Source organism: Heptranchias perlo, chromosome 2, assembly GCF_035084215.1.
Source record: "Heptranchias perlo isolate sHepPer1 chromosome 2, sHepPer1.hap1, whole genome shotgun sequence".
NCBI classification, from domain to species: domain Eukaryota; kingdom Metazoa; phylum Chordata; class Chondrichthyes; order Hexanchiformes; family Hexanchidae; genus Heptranchias; species Heptranchias perlo.
In genome coordinates this window covers 75,168,074-75,191,047 of record NC_090326.1, presented here as the reverse complement: position 1 = coordinate 75,191,047, position 22,974 = coordinate 75,168,074, and the positions used below count along the sequence as shown (strand labels likewise).

The 22,974-nt window shown below is 46.3% G+C and overlaps 2 protein-coding genes across 4 annotated transcripts in view; both read left to right on the top strand.

Moving 5' to 3' along the window:
- LOC137340523 (ubiquitin-conjugating enzyme E2 E2) overlaps positions 1 to 22,974 on the top strand; it is a 276,626-nt gene that overhangs the window by 25,389 nt on the left and 228,263 nt on the right. The gene's annotated exons all lie outside the window — the stretch shown is intronic.
- rpl15 (ribosomal protein L15) overlaps positions 16,640 to 22,974 on the top strand; it is a 499,976-nt gene continuing 493,641 nt past the window's right edge. Inside the window, exon 1 of the mRNA XM_068003022.1 lies at positions 16,640 to 16,650. The gene's annotated coding sequence lies outside the window, so the exon portion shown is untranslated. The remainder of the gene's footprint in view (positions 16,651 to 22,974) is intronic.

Sequence of the window (22,974 nt, the reverse complement as noted above, 5' to 3'; positions counted from 1 at the left end):
GTTTGTAACTTATAGGTCTTTTACACCTGTGATGTGCCATAATGGGTGAGATATTAATTATTTCATTAATCAAGTGAACATACACAGCTGCAACAGTGCATTCTATGAATCTGATTCAGTGCTTAATCTGGTATAGTCATTGACTTTGTGAAAATGAGGGACATGGAACAAATATGTACCACATAATGTCATTACTGAACAGGATGGGCGCAGTAGATTGGGGGTAGTGTTGAAAGATCGGACCTGTAGAGAAGGTAGATTTGTTATGAACAAGATTAGGGAGATTAAGTAAATCTACTAATCTGTAGTTAAGCAGGCAGTGGTGTTGAACTTCTGTGAAATAAAACAAACTGCTTTTCATTGTGACTGAAATAACTTTTTAAACCTATAACTTTAAACCTGTCCATCACCAAGAGTGGCTCGGTAGCACCACTACTGACCGAGCTGGCCGAGTCCTGAAGGACACAGCTGCTAGACTGGGCCTGCGGCAGGTGGTGAGCGAACCAACACTAGGGAAAAACTTACTTGACCTCGTCCTCACCAATCTAACTGTCGCAAATGCATCTGTCCATGACAGTATTGGTAGGAGTGACCACCGCACAGTCCTCGTGGAGATGAAGTCCCGTCTTCGCACTGAGGACACCATCCAACGTGTTGTGTGGCACTACCACCGTACTAAATGGGATAGATTCAGAACAGATCTAGCAGCTCAAAACTGGGCATCCATGAGGCGCTGTGGGCCATCAGCAGCAGCAGAATTATCTTCCACCACAATCTGTAACCTCATGGCCCGGCATATTCCTCACTCTACCATTACCAACAAGCCAGGGGATCAACCCTGGTTCAATGAGGAGTGTAGAAGAGCATGCCAGGAGCAGCACCAGGCGTACCTAAAAATGAGGTGCCAACCTGGTGAAGCTGCAACTCAGGACTACATGCATGCTAAACAGCGGAAGCAACATGCTATAGACAGAGCTAAGCGATTCCACAACCAACGGATCAGATCAAAGCTCTGCAGTCCTGCCACATCCAGTCGTGAATGGTGGTGGACAATTAAACAACTAACGGGAGGAGGAGGCTCTGCAAACATCCCCATCCTCAATGATGGCGGAGTCCAGCACCCGAGTGCAAAAGACAAGGCTGAAGCGTTTGCAACCATCTTCAGCCAGAAGTGCCGAGTGGATGATCCATCTTGGCCTCCTCCCGATATCCCCACCATCACAGAAGCCAGTCTTCGGCCAATTCGATTCACTCCACGTGATATCAAGAAACGGCTTAGTGCACTGGATACAGCAAAGGCTATGGGCCCCGACAACATCCCGGCTGTAGTGCTGAAGACTTGTGCTCCAGAACTAGCTGCGCCTCTAGCCAAGCTGTTCCAGTACAGCTACAACACTGGCATCTACCTGACAATGTGGAAAATTGCCCAGGTATGTCCTGTCCACAAAAAGCAGGACAAATCCAATCCTGCCAATTACCGCCCCATCAGTCTACTCTCAATCATCATCAAAGTGATGGAAGGTGTCATCGACAGTGCTATCAAGCGGCACTTACTCACCAATAATCTGCTCACCGATGCTCAGTTTGGGTTCCGCCAGGACCACTCGGCTCCAGACCTCATTACAGCGTTGGTCCAAACATGGACAAAAGAGCTGAATTCCAGAGGTGAGGTGAGAGTGACTGCCCTTGACATCAAGGCAGCATTTGACCGAGTGTGGCACCAAGGAGCCCTAGTAAAATTGAAGTCAATGGGAATCAGGGGGAAAACTTTCCAGTGGCTGGAGTCATACCTAGCACAAAGGAAGATGGTAGTGGTTGTTGGAGGCCAATCATCTCAGCCCCAGGACATTGCTGCAGGAGTTCCTCAGGGCAGTGTCCTAGGCCCAACCATCTGCAGCTGCTTCATCAATGACCTTCCCTCCATCATAAGGTCAGAAATGGGGATGTTCGCTGATGACTGCACAGTGTTCAGTTCCATTCGCAACCCCTCAAATAATGAAGCAGTCCGAGCCCGCATGCAGCAAGACCTGGACAACATCCAGGCTTGGGCTCATAAGTGGCAAGTAACATTCGCGCCAGATAAGTGCCAGGCAATGACCATCTCCAGCAAGAGAGAGTCTAACCACCTCCCCCTGACATTCAACGGCATTACCATTACCGAATCCCCCACCATCAACATCCTGGGGGTCACCATTGACCAGAAACTTAACTGGACCAGCCATATAAATACTGTAGCTACGAGAGCAGGCAAGAGGCTCGGTATTCTGCGGCGAGTGACTCACCTCCTGACTCCCCAAAGCCTTTCCACCATCTACAAGGCACAAGTCAGGAGTGTGATGGAATACTCTCCACTTGCTTGGATGAGTGCAGCTCCAACACCACTCAAGAAGCTCGACACCATCCAAGATAAAGCAGCCCGCTTGATTGGCACCCCATCCACCACCCTAAACATTCACTCCCTTCACCACCGGCGCACTGTGGCTGCAGTGTGTACCATCCACAGGATGCACTGCAGCAACTCGCCAAGGCTTCTTCGACAGCACCTCCCAAACCCGCGACCTCTACCACCTAGAAGGACAAGAGCAGCAGGCACATGGGAACAACACCACCTGCACGTTCCCCTTCAAGTCACACACCATTCCGACTTGGAAATATATCGCCGTTCCTTCATTGTCGCTGGGTCAAAATCCTGGAACTCCCTTCCTAACAGCACTGTGGGAGAACCGTCACCACACGGACTGCAGCGGTTCAAGAAGGCGGCTCACCACCACCTTCTCGAGGGCAATTAGGGATGGGCAATAAATGCGGGCCTCGCCAGCGACGCCCACATCCCGTGAACGAATAAAAAAAAATGTGCCTGTGCCCTCATTAACCAAGATATTGCAGCCTATGTAGGTTTCAATTTTATTAACTCAAAGGCTATTCCATGAAGGGTGATTTTACAAAATTGTGTCCCTGAGATAGAGCCATGCCCTCTTGGAGTACACACCGGGAATTCAGGCATAACAGGTTTGTGTGTTTACATCCATTAAAATGAGCACATGGAAAATTGTGGGGGATGCACCCAAAATTTACCTCCTATAGAATAAGCTGATTATTCTTATTCATGATGTGGAGATGCCGGTGATGGACTGGGGTGGACAAATGTAAGGAATCTTACAACACCAGGTTATAGTCCAACAAATTTATTTTAAAATCACAAGCTTTCGGAGATTATCTCCTTCGTCAGATGAATGAATGAAAAGGTTCTCAAATCGCATATCTTATACTATGTTGGGACAGCATCACACCAATCAAAAGGTGTCGTTGTTATTCAAACAGGCCAGTCACGGAGAACAGCACGTCCCAGTACACTAGATATACATTGTGTCTATTACACAGGCAGGCAGAAAGAAACTCAAAATGGCAGAGAGAGAGAGAGAGAGAGAATTTTAAAAAACATATAAATTTTTTTCCCCCTTTTTGCTGGTGGGGTTACGTGTAGCGTGACATGAACCCAAGATCCCGGTTGAGGCCGTCCTCATGGGTGCGGAACTTGGCTATCAACTTCTGCTCGACGATTTTGCGTTGTCGTGTGTCTCGAAGGCCGCCTTGGAGAACGCTTACCCGAAGATCGGTGGCTGAATGTCCTTGACTGCTAAAGTGTTCCCCGACTGGGAGGGAACCCTCCTGTTTGGCGATTGTTGCACGGTGTCCGTTCATCCGTTGTCGCAGCGTCTGCATGGTCTCGCCAATGTACCATGCTCCGGGGCATCCTTTCCTGCAACGTATGAGGTAAACAACGTTGGCCGAGTCACAGGAGTATGAACCATGTACCTGGTGGGTGGTGTCCTCTCGTGTGATGGTGGTATCTGTGTCGATGATCTGGCATGTCACACGACAACGCAAAATCGTCGAGCAGAAGTTGATAGCCAAGTTCCGCACCCATGAGGACGGCCTCAACCGGGATCTTGGGTTCATGTCACGCTACACGTAACCCCACCAGCAAAAAGGGGGAAAAAATTTATATGTTTTTTAAAATTCTCTCTCTCTCTCTGCCATTTTGAGTTTCTTTCTGCCTGCCTGTGTAATAGACACAATGTATATCTAGTGTACTGGGACGTGCTGTTCTCCGTGACTGGCCAGTTTGAATAACAACGACACCTTTTGATTGGTGTGATGCTGTCCCAACATAGTATAAGATATGCGATTTGAGAACCTTTTCATTCATTCATCTGACGAAGGAGATAATCTCCGAAAGCTTGTGATTTTAAAATAAATTTGTTGGACTATAACCTGGTGTTGTAAGATTCCTTACATTTATTCTTATTCATGTTGTAGGTTTGTTTAGTGGAAGTGTGGACGTTTTATCGTCTGTGATCTAGATGATTTAGTTTTGATTTGACTTCATACAGTGGCTGTGTGCTGTACCCAGTATGACACTTTTTTTACTTTTGACTGTTACAAGCAAATTGATGCACCACAGGATCAAGTTTCACTACTGTACATACCAAAATAAACATTTAAATTGCATTAAAATACAGGAATGAAATCAACTGAAACATGAACACCCTATATGTAATGAAAATATATTGGGGAAGAAATTGATCAGACACTGAGGGCGTTAAATTGGGCCGTGTAGCGTCTGAGATGGCGTCTTGGATACGCACGCATGTTTCCAGCGTGAAGTGTGCTGGACACCATCTTGGTGTAGGAGTTAGCGCAGGCGCAGATAACGAGCGCTGGCATCGTGAAATGTAGGGAGAAAATGGCTTCAATCAGTGTGCAACGCTGATTTAAAGTGATAAGTTCCAAAATGGTGTCTAACCCTCAACTTATCCCCGACCATCTGATCGTGTCTTAGAGTGCCTGGAGGACCCCCCACCAGTGCTATTTAAAGGGACCATGCAGGATTTACAGGTTAGTGGCTGGATTATTGCTTCTGGCAGCCGAGACATTTGTAACTGTATTTGGGGCTCGCCTAGACTTGAATACTAAGGCTATGTCCCCACATCCAACATTTAGGGCCATGACGTGCAGGAGTGAAGTTAGGAAATGCTTCTACACGTAAAGGGTGGGAGACGTTTGGAATGCTCTTCTATTGATGGCAGTTGATGCTAGCTCACTTGTGTATGTTAAATCTGAGATTGATGCTGTGCGCCTGGCATTGACTTCGTCCCCCGCTGCCTCACACTACCTTTTGGATATAGGTCTGGAGGGCCGCTTGTTCCCCCCCCCCCCCCCCGCCCTCTGCGGATATAGGATGTCCCTCCTTCTGTCATCCTCTTGCTCCAAGGTCTCTAGTACATCAGCAGAGAACCTTGGTGCACGCACTTTCGTAGGCCTGGTACCAACTCAGATCGGCAGATTGGTGAGGTCTGGCGTGCAGATTGGAGGATGTGGGATATAGTAGTGTGCAACTTTTATTCAATGTTTTAACATAACTCAACAGTGTGTAAACATAGGGATGGGATCTGCATCTGTGTTTTATGTGTGAGATGTTTGATCTCCGTTCAGACTCGTGCAGACAGCAGACTGTTATTTTCAGCAAATAACAGGTATCAACTACCTTTGAGATTTCGAAGAAACATCCTCCCTTTAAGAAGTTGAGCTCCCCCCTGGTGGCGGAAAGTGCAAATTGCATTGATTCCACATGCAAGGCCCGGAATGGAATGCTGATTGCAGGTGAGTCCTCAGGCCAGCCGAAACTTGCGCCCTGCGTGCGCAGGGGTCATTAGGCGTGGGGTAATAGCACATCATGCTACCCGCGCCCAAAAACGGCCCTTATCCAATTTTTTTTGCCCCTGAAACTCTCTCCAAATTGGGCTCGGGCCTTATCTCTACAATACTGGCGAGCTGTGGAAGCCAATCGGGTGACCCGGTTGGGTGATTCCCAAAATCGTCTGGCTCGAATGCCACGCCAGCCTATAGATAAGCCCTGGGAGAGGGGGCTATCCAAGAGGTCTAACGCCTATTTTAGACAGGTGCCTCAGGCACTTAGAAGTTGCTGGCTGTCAATTGGGCAACCAGTGCACTTCTTTGGCGGGGGGGGGGGGGGGGGGGGCGCAGAGGCGGGGGCGGGGTGGGGCAGGGGTGGGGGCGGGGCGGGGCAGGGGTGGGGGCGGGGGGGGGGGAGTTTGCACCCAGAAGTTGGTCCCCCAGACGCGCATTCCGCAGTTTCTCCCTATTAACATTTAGGCTGCTGATTTTTCATAAGATGTTTTTGCATGGTGAACCATTTTAACATAAAATCAATTTTGTGGAATGCTACATAATTTAATAATTCATCAGTAAAACGTTTGTACTATCTGTGCATAAACCTAACGTTATTCTTATATTCAAACTGTTAATTGTACAGTACCATAATTTAGCCACAAGTATTTAACACAAGATGAATTATGGTCAAAAAATTGTACTGGTAATCAGGATGAACATTTTTTTTTAAAAAACCTGTATTTTACAGACACCTACATTACCCAGCCAGGATATAATTAAATGGCACACTTTTTTTCTGTTCAATGTTTTGAAGTTGCTAGTACTAACATCTATTCTTGGTGCATCTCTATACCGGTAAAATGATTGTAATCCATAAAGTAGTTGAAACAAATGTTTGAAGGTTGAAATGTTTGTATGTCCATTTATGGAATATCAGTAGACATTGATATTTCAGAATTACCCATTAATTTCTCCTATTTAAATATGTTGTTTTCAGTACAATATTTAGACATTCGAACACCTCTATTTGGTGATCATGCAAGAGGTTGGGTAACCATATCTATTGAAACCCTGTTTTGTGACGTTTTCTTATGTTTAAAAGCGCTATAGAAGTACAAGTTGTTATTAAACTTTGCAAACAACAAAATGTTCTTGCCATGTTGACAAACTAGATCTAGTATAGTGTATTAAGTAACAATGTCTATGCAATACACTAGAGGTGTAGTGAATCTTCATTTTTTCCAATACTGCTGTTATGCAAAATATAACATTACTGGTGCCAGACAAGTGGTGGACTATTTGAACAGTACCAGTAAGAATTGCCCCACCAGTCAAGCCAGCAAAGATTCAAGGCATCTGAGGCTGGCACTGCTACTAATTGGGCGAACATAGCCAGCCCAATATCTGCAGCAGCAGGAAAGACAAACACAGATTTCTAAACTTTAGTCCTAAAGGAAATTGGGTATTCATTGTACTTCCTATATCTATGTGAGGACTGTAGACATTCAAAGTAATTAGTCCAGACCCGACCGCTTCCATATTGCTCAGGCTCTTTCCTCCGGGATGCAGCCAATCACCACCTGGTGTGGGTAGAGTTTGCTCTGCTTCTTGCTTGGTTAGCCTCCATGTGCTGACACTTGCTCTTGAACAGCTATTTCCACGTGTCGTTTTGTCAATTCTGGGCTGGCTGGTAAAGGAAGAAGAGGGGCTTCTCTTCCTTGAAGCTATAGTGCGACTTAGGAAAGCTTATGTCCGCATCTTCTAGGAGTATGCAAGGGGGTTGACCAAGAGGCAGGACTCTGATATCAAGCATTTGGAGAAAGAGGTGCTCAATCTGGAGTCTTGTCTGGTTCTCCTGGGGATTCGGCCCTACGGTGGGTATAAATAAAGAAGGGTGCACTGGAGGACCTGTGACTCACTGGGTCCTGAGGCACATTAATCAGGTTATGCCTCCGTGGAGGCCCTCTGGGACAGTGATCACAGCTTGTCCTTCCGCTCACTGGAGAAAGGCAGGCGGTCCATAAACAACTCCTTGGGTTGCTGGCCAACAGCAGATCTCTTGTCGTGGCTCCGAAGGAAATTAACAACAAGGTCTGTATCTTTTACATGGCCCATTTCTGTCTGGACTTGACCAGTGAGGATGCCCTCAGTTTTGTGGGAGGACCTGTCAAAGGTCAGCCTGGTCAACTCGAGGTTCCTCTAACCTTTGGGGAACTGTCCACCCTCCACCAGCTGCCCCAGAATAAAGCTCTAGGCATCGACGGGCTGACTGGAGTTCCATAGGGAATTCTGGGGACGAGTGCGCACCGGAAGGCAGTAAAGAAGGCTAGCTCTCTTATCCCAAAGGCATTGTAGACCTACTAAAATTCTGCTCTCAGAATAAAGGACCCTGTTGAGGCAATGTAAATATGGGGAACAAGCTCACAGACGTCACTCTCCTGTGACCTTAACTAAAGAAGTGCCAAATATAAAAGTGCCTTGAGAAATCAATCATCAAAATTGTCAGTTTATCACTCCTGGATACTGTAGGATTTATATAAAGGAACTGTTTTTCCCATTAGACTGGCAGCAAAAGGTTATAATTATAAATTTAACTCCCTAAGATTGAGAAAATAATTAAGTACACCCTATGTAGCACTTGAAATTACATAATTTTTAGTCTACAGCAAGTACAAGTGCCATGTGCATTTCTATGTAAAACCTGCTACAATATTCCATTATTTTTAACAGATACTCTAGTCTTTAGCTAGCAAGTAAGGTATAGAGTTTTAAAAAAAAATTATATCAATCCATTTAGAGATAGGGCTTAACTGGCAAAGTGGCTAAATTAATCCATTTAAATCGCATTGATTATATATTACATAAAATAGTCATGGTTGTGACATTTATCAACAGAATACTTATTACAGAAAGAAAATATTTTGTTATAATAAATTGGAGTTAATTATAAACACTTAAAAAAGTTAATATTAGACAGAAACAAAACCCCTTGGAAATCAATTATTAAGGAATCACCTGAATTGCTCCATTCACTTTTATTTCCTTCCTTGAAATTGCTTTGGTTTGTAAATAGCTGCTACACACAGATCTAGCATTAATGATTGTCTTTGCTTGATAAAGGCTTGTTAAGCAGTGATTAATAGGGTTTCTCCAAAAATACTTCATTTTTACTTCAAAAAGAAAAAGTGCATGATAGCTGTGTTAGTAACACAGAGCAGATGAAAGAACAGGAATGTGCATAAGGTAACCTGAAACAGACAAAACCTGCATGTGAGACTGGGGGGAAACTGAAACTAATACATAGGCCCCGATATTATCAGGGAGGCGGGCTGGCAGCAGGGGGCGGGGGGGGGTGGAGGGGAGGTGATTGGGCTCGTGGGTAACCCACCCGGTGAAATCGGTCCATTCCCCACACGATCACAGGTAAATTGAAGCCACTTACCGTGGCTTCCGGGTTTCCCATCATCAACCTGCGCAGCGGGCGGACTGCGCACCCGCATCACAGGTTGTCATCTGGAGGAGCCCTATTTAAAGGGGCAGTCCTCCAATGCTGCTCCTGCAGCAAAGAACCAAAAGTATAGAATGGAGCAGACCAGGGAAAGTCTGCTCCCAGATTTACCGATGCCTCACTCCAGGTCCTACTGGATGGGGTGAGGAGGAGGAGGGATATTTTCTACCCGGCGGATGGGAGGAAGTGGCCTGCCTCTGCCACCAAGGAGGCCTGGCTCGAGGTAGCAGAGGAGGTCACCAGCGGCAGCAACGTCTCCCGCACATGGATCCAGTGCAGGAAGCACTTCAACGACCTAACTAGGTCAGCCAAAGTGAGCACACTTACTCGTTCTCCTACACACCATCTTCCACATCACTGCCCCCACTCCACAACTCCTCCTACACTGCCAACACTACTTTATCACATTGCTCCTCACACCCACTCAAACCTCATCCTCAACTTACCCGTACTTCCTCACCTCCCCAGTACTCATCCCACCACCACCACTCAACCCAATCCTCATACAATGTCATGGCTCTGTCTCATACTCACCCTCTGATGAATCTCTTTCACTATTAGCTTCACCCAAACCAATGCATTCAGCGGTTGGCCATGTCACCATCCCTCACTTATGCCTCTACTTTCTCCCTTTATAGGAGAAGAGAGAGTCCAGAATGCACGGGAGAGGGCAAAGACCGGAGGGGGTTCCTCAGAGGTGTCATGAGCCATGTGTGCAGAGGGTATCCCTTGTCCCCGAGGAGCCAGCCCTTGCGTGTGTTAGGTGCGTGGATGAGGGGCAGGATATTGGACTCCCGGAGGATGAAGGAATCGTGGCAGTTGCCAGGGTATCTGGCGCACACATGACGGAATCTCTTGCGGTGGTCACAGATGAGCTGAGTGTTGATGGAGTGATAGCCCTTCCTGTTGATGAACAGTCCTGGCTCGTGTGGAGGTGCTCGTATTGCTATATGGGTGCAATCGATTACACCCTGCACCCGTGGGAAGCCAGCCACAGCATGGAATCCCACTGCCCTCTCCATCTGGCTGAGGTCATCCACGGGGAAGTTGACATAGTGCGAGGCCCTGCGAAACAAGCCGTCGGTGACCTGCCTTATGCACTTGTGTGCAGACGACTGAAAGACCCTGGCAATGTCCCCGGTGGCACCCTGGAACGATCCGGAGGTGAAGAAGTTGAGGGCAGTGGTGACTTTGACAGCGACAGGTAAGAAGATGCTGCTCGAGCCAACCGGGAGCAGCTTGGCATGAAGGAGGCTGCAGATGTCCGTTACTACCTGGAAACTGATTCTGAGCCTCCGTATGCACTACTCCTCAGAGAGGTCCAGGAAGCTGAGCCTCTGTCTGTAGACCCTGGGGCGAGGGTAGTGCTTCCTGTGACGTTGCTCTCTCTGTTGTCGCCCTCTGTACAGGTGCCTGTGGCGCAGCACTGTGTTGTGGAGCTCCACGTGGCGGAGGCGGACGCCGTGCCTTGCGAGGCTGGTGATGTTGCTCATCCTCGGATGAAGTGATGAATGCAGCTATGGCGCCCCCTATCCTGACGGTGTGAGTTTGAGGGGGTCCACAAAGTAGGTAAATGTGTTTGCACAGCAGAGTTTAGGGTATAAATCAATAATTTTGAGTGGAAAGACAAAGTTATTGCAGCCAAAACTTTGTCTGAAGTGACAGAGTGCCCTGCTGCAATAAATTAGGTTTTCTCCCCCATCTGTCAAATAATCCTTTGCATCTCCCACTGGCTGCTGGCTGAAACACGTCTGCTCCAACAGGGAGTGTTTCCCACAGCACGGGAAACACGCTGAGGATCCTTCAAAATTGCACCCCTGCCAAAATATCCACTCAATGAGGTTTGTCAAGTACCTCAACTGTCTACCTAACTATGTAAAGCAGCATCCTGCCGGCTTTAGTTGCCGGTGGGAGTACCGCATTCGGGAGCTGCGTGTGCACCTGATTGCATCACCGGGGAACCCGGAAGTCAGCGGGTTGGAGCCAGGCTCCGAACCCGCTCAGGGATTCCGCCATTTTAGGAGCCCCCAACGCACCCACTCGGCCATCCGAAAATCGGCCCCATAGAGTGGCAAGAAGAAAAACACAAGCTGTTCTGATGGGAAATTGCTTCATAAAGCAAGAACATTTATAAGTAACTGTCTGGTGCATGTGTTAGTATTAATGTTGTCCATTGGTTATGTTTGTGATATGTGGGAGGGAATTTTAACCCCAAAGAACGGGTGGGTTGTGGTCGGTAAAAATAATAGATATTTGAAGTGGGACCGCATCCTGGCTTCAATGCGCCCACTTCTGGGTTTAACCCAGGCATGTTAGGATGCGCACGTGCAACCAAAATCCGGAAGTCCCGTCCCCATTTAATGCCGGCAGCCGGCTTGTTAAAGGGGCAATATAGGTAATTTAAAGAGTTGAGCTGCTTAATTTTTTGTGGATTCTGCAACAGAAATGGATTTAAATTCACCTCCATGGGTTTCCCATGGCTTCTGAAACACACCATAGAAACGGAGGTGAGATGCAGCCGAAGCTCATTTGGCCCTTTAAAGCATTATTGACTCATCTCAATAATATGTCAGGTCTTGCAACTGGTCACTCAGTTCTCTGAGGAAAACTTTTGGCTGGGTGTTTTTTGTGTTTAGACTGCGATTTCTTTGAGACTGAAAATTCTTGTGTTCGGACAAATTTACCAATATTTTGGAGCCTCTCAAACTGACAAGATCGGGATGGGAGCACAATGGATTTATTCCACAGTACATCTGAGGAGGAGGAAAATCACCATCCAGGGCAGGCACGTCGTGCAGTTCTGGGATCTGCAGCTGCACTAAACAGAGGTGCGCAACAAAGGTCTGGAGAACAGCAGAGAGGAAACCAACAGTAAGGACAACATCGCGGGAGGCATTACCCACGTGAGAGGATATATAGGCAGAGGGTGAGCTTCCTGGACCTCTCTGAGGAGCAGTGCCTACGCAGGTTCAGTTTGAGTCGGCAGGTGGTCGCAGACATCTGCAGCCTCCTTGAGGAAGAGCTACTCCTCGCTGGACCTGGTGGCCATGCATTGCTCGTAGCAGTAAAAGTTACTACTGTCCTCAATTTCTTCGTCTCTGGCTCCTTCCAGAATGCCACCGGTGACATCTCCAGGGTGTCTCAATCGTCTGCACGCAAGTGTATATGGCAGGTGATGGATGGGTTGTTTGCCAGGGCGTCCGATTGCGTTAACTTCACTTGCGACATCAGTCAGAATGAGCGGACGGTGGGTTTCGCCTCTCTGGCTGGCTTCTCACAGTGCAGGGTGTAATCGATTGCACACACGTGGCAATCCGAGGACCACCACATGAGCCAGGAGCATTCAATAACCAAAAGGGCTATCAATCCGTTGTTGCGCAGCTGGTGTGCGACCACAAAAAGAGATTCCTGCAGGTGTGCGCCAGATTCGCTGACAGGTGTTACGATGCCTTCATTTTGCGCCAGTCAAACATTCCAGACCTCTTCCAGACAGGAGACAGACTTAAGAGCTGGCTCGTTGGAGACAAAGGATACCCCTTGCAAATGTGGATGATGACACCTGTGAGGAACCCCATCAATGAGATACAAGAATGATACAACCTGAGTCATGTGACCACCAGATGTGTCATTGAGCAAGCCAAAGGCATGTTAAAGATGCACTTCAGATGCCTCGACAGGTCTGGGGGAGCCAGTGAGGGTCTCCAGGATAATCGTAGTGTGCTGCATCCTGCACAACGTAGCGCTGCAGAGAGGTTTAGAGGTGGTTGTGGACGAAGGCACTTGTCATTTACCCTCTGTTGGCGACAACATTGAGGAAGAGGATGATGAGGAGGAGGACGAGGAGGAGGAATATGACGATGGTGCACCCATAGCTGGACCAGCCTCACACATTGCTGCCTGGGATGCCAGGGATGTCCTCATCTCTCACAGCTTCTCATATTAACAGTCCAAAACTAAAAATATTTGGGATATTCATTTTGCCTAGCAAAATCACCACTGTGACCACCAAACCCCCCCCCCACCAACCCTGGCCCGCACAAAGCAGTCCTTCAACGACACATACACCGATTGTATAGTCCAATGGGTGTTGTCATGTATTGGCATTCATCATGAATCAAATGAAAGGTCCGCTTGAAAGTCTGGAAGCAATAATGGCCAAGACTTCGAAGTGTCGATAATGAATAAATTTTATGTGCCAACATAAAAAGAAATAGAAATCACAACATAACATTTGTTCTAACACCCTTGTGCATACAGTTGGTGAACTACAAGTGTTTAAACTTAAGATTTCTACCGCTTCTATGTGGTGCATCCCCTGTGGCTTCAACAGAGGTAGAGGCAGGCTGCTCAGATCTCTGCCCTGACTGCTGAGATGATTTTGGCTTACAGTCTCTGGGTTTTGGAGTCCGTAAGGGCCCCGCCAAAGACTGCTCCGACTGCTCCACCTGCACCTGTGCAGGGGCAGACTCGGCCAAGGGGAGAGGAGGCACTATTTCAGGTACTGGTTGCGGGGGGTGACAACGAGTGAGATATGGGAACGCTCTGAGTGGAGTTCCCACTTCCATGTTCCCTTTCGCCATCATTCCTCTCCTGAGTTAGCGCCACATCACTCCTACCACTCTGCTGGAGAGTAGCTTGGTGAAGATCAGTGACGTGTTGAAAGGCCACTGATAAGGTATCTGTCATCCTGTTGAAGGTGGCAGGCATGCTAGTTTCCAAAGTCAGCACGGGCGTGCTAAGGCCGTGCATAGACTCACTTGTGAGCCGTGCTTGAAGCTCAATGGAGGTGGCCACTCTTTCCATTGCAGACATTCTCGTACTTAACTGCAACATCACTCCACTAATGCTGGAGTTGTTGGACTCCTCCAGCCTCTCAACTATTGTGGAAAGTGTGCGTGGCATGTCTTCCAGTATCTTGCAATGGTGCTCCTGTACCTCAATCATTCTTCATTTCAACGATTGCCCCCAGGGTTCAGCATCTGTGTTGAGCTGAGCAGAGCTTGGAGAAGAGTGCGCCCTCTGACGTGGTCTCTGCACAGCTGCCCTTGCCACCAGTGTCTGCTCGTGCTCATTTGTGACTTGTGAATCACCAGGTGGCAACCCAACTATCTGTATGAGAGGATCCACCGAAGTTTGAGTATCTGCGCTGGTGCATGGCTGTATGTCCTGTGACGCTGCACCCTCAGAAGGATCGCGATCCCCTGAGGAATCGATGTCCTGCATTTCCGCACATTCTTTCTGTACGCATGAAGCCCTGGAAGACAAAAGAAAACAAAATGACTTAGCCTCGGCACAATAATAACAATCTTGCCAATCTCCATACTCTGGCGTCTCATACTGAAGGCATTGATTATATAAAGTCATCATCTTTGTGAAAGATGTTTTAAATTTTGTCACCAGCCATCTGTGAGCACCTAGTTTCCGATTGAGAGGACCGCAGTTGTCCCACTTATCTCCATTGAGTCCTCCTCCGCATCAGTTGGTTCTGCAATTTGTGGCGGTCCACTGGCAGTTCTTGCCTCTCTCTTGCGTTTTGTGCTCTTTTCTCCTTCCTACAAGGGGCGACAACACAGACCTGTGAGTGACTGAAGGTTCCATATTCACCCGATGGATGCAGTGCATTGGGTGAGGATGACTAACATACAGAAGCATCAGAGGAAAACTGCCACACAGCTGCATCACATTGCATCAGGGTTGGGGCGAGTGACATTGTTGGTTGCATGAATGGGGAGATGAGCAAGTGGATGGGAAATGAAGGATAGTTGTTGGTGACACTTAAGTGGGTGTGAGAAGTAGTGTGATGGAGTAGGCTTGCCAAGACAGAGTGATGAAGGGGGGTGTTGTACACAAAAGGATGTGGGTGAATCAGCAAAAGTTCTCACTTTTCCAGACCTGGTCAGGTCATTGAAGCACTACCTGCATTGCAGGCAAGATCTGGGCATCATGCTTCAGCTTGTCACCTCTTCTGCTACCTCCTGCCAAGCCTTTTTGGTGACAGACCAGGTTTTTTGCTGCCATTCCTTGGATAAAGAACCTTCTTCCTGGCTCTCACTGCAGACAATGGTACATCTAGGGAGGCATTAGTAAATCTAGGCGCTGCCTTTGCTCTCCTGGACTCCATTTCTCCTTTCTCCTCCAAAATCCGTGTTTGAACAGGCCGTTTATTTACTGTAGTTTCGATTACATCATTCAGGTGCACAGTACACCCGCTGCGCAGCTTGAAGATGCGAAACCCGGAAGCAAAGAGAATTGCCTACAGTCGAGTTGCGATTGCAGATTTAAATGCGCACACTAGATTTATGGGTTCCCCACGCGCAAATCCACCCACCCACGGAGTTCCCGGCTCCAAGTTAAAATTCAGGCCGTGATGTCTGCACAAGAAAGCAGTGAACGGAAGTACCATGAAATTCAATAAAAATGTTAATATTGGATTGTTAATTATTAGAATAAAAAATCAGCAGGTTACTAACAACTGACAAAATTGACATGTTGACATTCATGTTGTGTAGTGTGCATGATTGCCTGTATTGTTTGGAAAAAATAAAATTCATTCAAATGGTAGGATGCTTGTGATCTATCCAAATTACTCTTTCTGAACTGAGCACAAGAGTTGGCTATCACTACAAGTTCAAGAATACTTGGATGCTTTGTCACTTTTTCATTATTTACAGATGTTCCAACTCACCATCATTTCAAGTGTGACGCCCTCACTTTTGAAGAATCATCTGCACTTCTCGATATACATTCAGTTATCTCCTTAATGAGTTTGCAGATATCAGAGCAAAGCAAGGGTTTGCAGCATTACAAACCTTTTAGCAGCCTAAAGATCCGATTTGGCTACACCTCACATAAAATGCTTCTCAAGTTGGAAAGTCTAAATATGAAGTTGATAAATATGATTATGTGCACAAGCTTATAAGACATCCACAATGTGACAGGCATTACCTGATTACCTTTTTTTTGTGTGTGATGGTTTAAAATTTTACAGTTGTAACACGTGACTTCCTGGGACTGGTTATATGATTTCATCGCCATGATTTTGAAAGATTACTGATCCATTTAATGAGTCGCTGGATATGTAGGTTGTAGCTGGTCATAAGCCATATGCAAAGGAGAACAAAGAGCGCTTCCACAAATAAATGTTTTACCACAGGCTACAGTTTTTAAGTTTAACAAGTAGAACGATTGTTATTTCGTGCTGGAGCAAATGCAGGGAACATTAGAGCCCCGATTTTAACTCGGGGTGGGAATCAAGGGTGCGGGGCTGAAGTGGGTGGTGAACCGTCAAGTCCCTCTGGAGAGTGAGGCCTGGGAGATTTTAAATCACTGTCATGTGGGAGTTAAAATTTGTGGAAGGCCACCATTGTGGACCCACAAAAAAGTTTCTCGACGAAGTGAGTAAGGATTTTGGGGCGGTGCGAGGGTACGGTCTGGAAGTCCATCATCGGGAGAGTGGGATGGAAGCTGGAGCAGGAGTGCTCTGCCTGGCCTACAAGAAACCTTTTTCTAAAAAAAAAATTAAAACCTCGTACCTGGGCCTCACTTACCTGGGCTTAGTCCGACCCACGGTTTAAGAAAGCGTGCACATCCTGTTGATGTCATTGGGACTTTGTCATTGAAATTAGGCCCCTGCTTCTCTGGGGCGGATGGCCTTCCTATGGTTGAGTTCAGGCAAGTTAAAATGGTTGGGAGGGGCGGGAACGCAGCGCTAACGATCCCCTCAATCTTAACTTCCTGCCCGGACTGGCTGGGCTAAAATCGACCCTTATGTTTCTCATACTTTTACTGAGCCAATCAGAACACAAAACTTTAGAGGCATGTTAACCAATTTGGCAGTTGAGCTCACAATGCATGGTTAGCAATTTAACAAGCTATTCAGCAACATTATTTCAAGTGCATTTTGATCAGCTCTTCAGTTGTGCATTAGTTATAATGTACCTGATCTTGCAGAAAATGTACAGAACAAAATTGTGTGCTACCGAAAGCATGTTAATAAAAGAGAGAGGGAAAGAAACCTCCCATTTAACTCATTCTCTATAATTTCAGGCCAATGGCAGCATTTGACATTAAAAGGGTCAGTTGACGTTCATCTGGAGCATATGTGATCTTTTCATTTTTTTTCTGCAGCTACCATGGAACTATTCAAAATACTATTAATTTAGATCAAAAAATCAAATCTGTATCCTAGGCCCAACCATCTTCAGCTGCTTCATCAATGACCTTCCCTCCATCATGAGGTCAGAAATGGGGATGTTCGCTGATGATTGCACAGTGTTCAGTTCCATTCGCAACCCCTCAGATAATGAAGCAGTCCGTGCCCGCATGCAGCAAGACCTGGACAACATCCGGGCTTGGGCTGATAAGTGGCAATTAACATTCGCGCCAGACAAGTGCCAGGCAATGACCATCTCCAACAAGAGACAGTCTAACCACCTCCCCATGACATTCAACGACATTACTATCGCCGAATCCCCCACCATCAACATCCTGGGGGTCACCATTGACCAGAAACTTAACTGGACCAGCCATATAAATACTGTGGCTACAAAAGCAGATCTGAGGCTGGGTATTCTGTGGCGAGTGACTCACCTCCTGGCTCCCCAAAGCCTTTCCACCATCTACAAGGCACAAGTCGGGAGTGTGATGGAATACTCTCCACTTGTCTGGATGAGTGCAGCTCCAACAACACTCAAGAAGCTCGACACCATCCAGGACAAAGCAGCCCGCTTGATTGGCACCCCATCCATCACCCTAAATATTCATTCCCTTGACCACCGGCGCACTGTGGCTGCAGTGTGTACCATCCACAGGATGCACTGCAGCAACTCGCCAAGGCTTCTTCAACAGCACCTCCCAAACCCGCGACCTCTACCACCTAGAAGGACAAGAACAGCAGACACATGGGAACGACACTACCTGCACGTTCCCCTCCAAGTCATGCACCATCCCGACTTGGAAATATATCGCCGTTCCTTCATCGTCGCTGGGTCAAAATCCTGGAACTCCCTTCCTAACAGTGGGAGAACCTTCACCACACGGACTGCAGCGGTTCAAGAAGACGGCTCACCACCACCTTCTCAAGGGCAATTAGGGATGGGCAATAAATGCTGGCCTTGCCAGCGACGTCCACATCCCACGAACGAATAAAAAAAACTTCAGGCAGAATTATAGCATATTAGGCGATATCTTGCGAGACGTCATGCCTTTTCTTCTGCTAAAACAAAAAAAATCAACAGTATGCACCTCAAATTTCATATCATACACAACACAGAATTTCAATCACCAAAGCATATGTCATAGAGCAGGCTGCTCTGGTATTTGTGAAATATGCCAGGAACATTAGTGAATTGTCTTGCTAACTTTGTAGTATTTTAAATGTTAGCAAGACCTCAATTTTAAACCTCAAAGCAAAGATATAATTTTGTAAACACTGTTCCAAGAACATTAAGACTTGACTGTACAATACGGTTCCACCTCAGATCCAAACTACAGTATGTAGTTTGTTTCACTTTTCCCTGCATTAAGTGCCTACTTCAGCATTAACTGTCTGAGTTGATCATATTTCAGAAAATTACATTAAAAGCATGCTTAGCAAGCTGTAGCTGCATTTCAATTGCTTTGCTAACATTAATGTAATAAAGTTCACGTTTCATATCATGTGTGAATGATAAAACTGCTTTCTTACCAAGTTGTGCATCTCCGAACTTAAACACAGTTTTAAAAAAAAACATATGGCATTTTTATTCTAAAAATTTATCAAAGGGCATTAATTAACTCTAGGTAAATTACAGAATCTGCTCTTGGGTCAGGTCACTGTTATAATCAATGGGGAGGAGGTTCAAAAGTAGCAAGCTATTAGGCCCTTAAAATGCTTTAATGTTAATACCTGAAGTATTAGAAATAAAATGTTGGAATTCCAGTCATATGCAGCTATGGCCAGCTTAAATATTATATGTATCTCTGATATGTGGTTTACCTTGAATCTGGCTAGCCCAATGCCACCAGAACAAATATCATTATAAGCATTTTCCACCTCCCCTCCCCCTCCCGCCCCCCCCCCCCCCCACCCGACCCACACCACTAAAACAAAGCAGGTAACCCAGTCAACTGAAATTATGCAAATATCAAACAGTAATTTTATTTTTAGCATCGATGAGATAGACAATATCCTGCGGTGCCCCGAGCCACAGAAAATTTCCAGTGAACCATTGGACACCATGTAATCTCGTTCTAAGGTCATGCATTAGGGCAAGCAGTTGGAGCAACTCTCCCCCGTGATTCTAGACATCCTGGACGTGTGGATGGCAGATTTTACCAAGTCCGGGAGCACACCCACCTGAAGGTCCTCCAACCTGATCGTCCCTCTACACACCTGGAGACCAATGATGAGGAGCGTGGATATGAAGGGTAACCAAAAGTTGAGGTGCAGCCCCTTCAGGTAATGGAAAAAGGACTATAAACTCTGTCACTCTATGGAAACGTGGAACATAATTTAATTTGTCAATTGTCACGCATTTATGTTTGCAAAGCTTATTGACAGATAGTTTGTTTCTTGGCCTCTTGTGTATGCATGAAGCTAAGAAATCCCATTGACAGATGTCTGCACACAATAAAACTTGTTGATCTAATTCCAGCAACTAGTATCCACAATATGGGGGTGAAATTGATCTTTGGTGGTAGCGCAAATGGGTGATGGAGAATAGGTAGCCCATTTTATACCCCGCCCGATTTTCTTTTCCATTGAAGTACCAATTCACTATCGCCTTGCGCTATCATCAGACACCAATTTAACCTGCTATTTTGTGACTTTGTTTCATGACTAGTTTACAACTAGATCAGATGTTGTTCACAAACTATCTGGTTATTGAGAGAATAGAGAACATTTTACAATTTTTTAAAACAATTTCCACGGATAAATTCTTTTTCCAGATTGGTGGATCAGTAAAAATGATTTCTTGCCTGCAAAAACAAGAATTGTTTCTGCTCCCAGTAGATCCAGAGAAGAGGGGATGTCACATTTTTGGCATCTTCCCGCACATTGATGTGCACATGTAACATGCGTAGTGACGTCACGAGTGCTATGCACCTGTGTTCCAGGACCTGACTTTCAGTGCGAAATTCTGGCAGTGAAGCAACTTTAGGCAAGTTATTTGGTGATATTGCTCACAGGCTGTTTATAAAAACAGGAAGAAAAATGGAAGTATTGATCTTCCCAAGAAACCTTAGAAATACAGGAAATGTCAAAATGGAAAATAATTTACCAAATGGTTAACTCAAGTGAGTACATTGTTTTGCTGCCAACCACTAACCCTGGAATTGAGACTTTATGCAACTGCTATGAATTTCCTCATCATTGAATATGGAACAAAATATTTCTCTTTATCGGCCCAACTGGTCTATGCCAGCTTTTATGCTCCACACGAGCCTCCTCGCCCGACCCCCGACTTCATCTAACCCTATCAGCATACCCTTCTATTCCTTTTTCCATCATGTGCTTATTAGTTTCTCCTTAAATTCATCTATGCTATTTGCTTCAACTACTCGTTGTGGTAGCGCATTCCACATTTTTGCGACTCATTTTATATTTTTAACCTCTAGTTTTGGACTCCCCCACAAGTGGAAGCATTTTCTCTACATCTACCCTATCAAACCCTTTCATTATCTTAAAGACCTTAATCAGGTTACCCCACAGCCTTCTCTTTTCTAGAAAGAAGAGCCCCAGCTTGTTCACCCTTTCCTGATGAGTATATCCTCTCAGTTCTGGTATCATCCTTGTGATTCTTTTTTGCGCCCTTTCCAATGCATCTGTATCCTTTTCTATAATATGGAAACCAGAACTGTGCACAGGAGTCCAAGTGTGGTCTAACCAAGGTTTTTTTTTATTCGTTCATGGGATGTGTGTGTCGCTGGCAAGGCCAGCATTTATTGCCCATCCCTAATTGCCTTTGAGAAGGTGGTGGTGAGCCGCCACCTTGAACCGCTGCAGTCCGTGTGGTGAAGGTTCTCCCACAGTGCTGTTAGGTAGGGAGTTCCAGGATTTTGACCCAGCGACGATGAAGGAACGGCGATATATTTCCAAGTCGGGATGGTGTGTTACTTAGAGGGGAACGTGCAGGTAGTGTTGTTCCCGTGTGCCTGCTGCCCTTGTCCTTCTAGGTGGTGGAGGTCGCGGGTTTGGGAGGTGCTGTCGAAGAAGCCTTGGCAAGTTGCTGCAGTGCATCCTGTGGATGGTACACATTGCAGCCACAGTGTGTCGGTGGTGAAGAGAGTGAATGTTTAGGGTGGTGGATGGGATGCCAATCAAGCGGGCTACTTTGTGCTGGATGGTGTCGAGCTTCTTGAGTGTTGTTGGAACTGCACTCGACAAGGCAAGTGGAGAGTATTCCATCACACTCCTGACTTGTACCTTGTAGATGGTGGAAAGGTTTTGGGGAGTCAGGAGGTGAGTCACTCGCCACAAAATACCCAGCCTCTGACCTGCTCTTGTAGCCACAGTATTTATATGGCTGGTCCAGTTAAGTTTCTGGTCAATGGTGACCCCCAGGATGTTGATGGTGGGGGAGTCGGCGATGGTAATGCCATTGAATGTCAAGGGGAGGTGGTTAGACTGTCTCTTGTTGGAGATGGTCATTGCCTGGCACTTGTCTGGCGCGAATGTTACTTGCCACTTATGAGCCCAAGCCAGGATGTTGTCCAGGTCTTGCTGCACGCGGGCACGGACTGCTTCATTATCTGAGGGGTTGCGAATGGAACTGAACACTGTGCAATCATCAGCGAACATCCCCATTTCTGACCTTATGATGGAGGGAAGGTCATTGATGAAGCAGCTGAAGGTGGTTGGGCCTAGAACACTGCCCTGAGGAACTCCTGCAGCAATGTCATCATTGAATATGGAATAAAATATTTCTCTTTATCGGCCCAACTGGTCAATGCCAGCTTTTATGCTCCATATGAGCCTCCTCCCTCCCTACTTCATCTAACCCTATAAGCAAACCCTTCTATTCCTTTTTCCATCATGTGCTTATCTAGTTTCCCCTTAAAAGCATCTATGCTATTTGCCTCAACTGCTCCTCGTGGTAGCGCATTTCACATTTTCTGTACAAGTTTAACAAGTTTAAGGTTCTATGCAAGTTTAACATAACGTCTCTGCTTTTCAATTTTGTCCCTCTACAAATGAACCCCAGGGCTTGATTTGCCTTTTTTATGGCCTTAATAACCTGCGTCGCTACTTTTAATGATTTGTGTGTCTGTACTCAAGATCCCTTTGCACCTTTATCTCATTTAGACTCTTATTATCCAAGTAGTGTATGGCCTCCTTATTCTTCCTACCAAAATGCACTACCTCACACTTATCTATATTGAAATTCATTTGCCAATTACATGCCCATTCAGCAAGTTTATTAATGTCTTCTTGCATTTTGAAGCAATCAGGTCGCAATCGATCAAACCCTAATGAGACCAATCATAGCCTCTTCCGGGTTTCGCACCCGGCAGATAGCCTGATTGACATGCTGGCTGCCAACAGGAGCTGCGCATTCCGGGGGCGGGGGAGGGGTGGAAAGAAAGAGGGACTTCATTGGCAGTTAGGATAGAGATGGGGGGATGTGGGGGGGGGAACAAAGATCAGAGCAGAGATATCGGTCATTGGGATCAGAGTGGAGGCATCGGGGGGATGGGGGGGGTCCAGGCAACATCGTTTTTAAGTTATCTTTATTTACTTTAATTACAATGGAAAATGTAATTTTATTTAATTTATTTAGTTTATTTTTGCC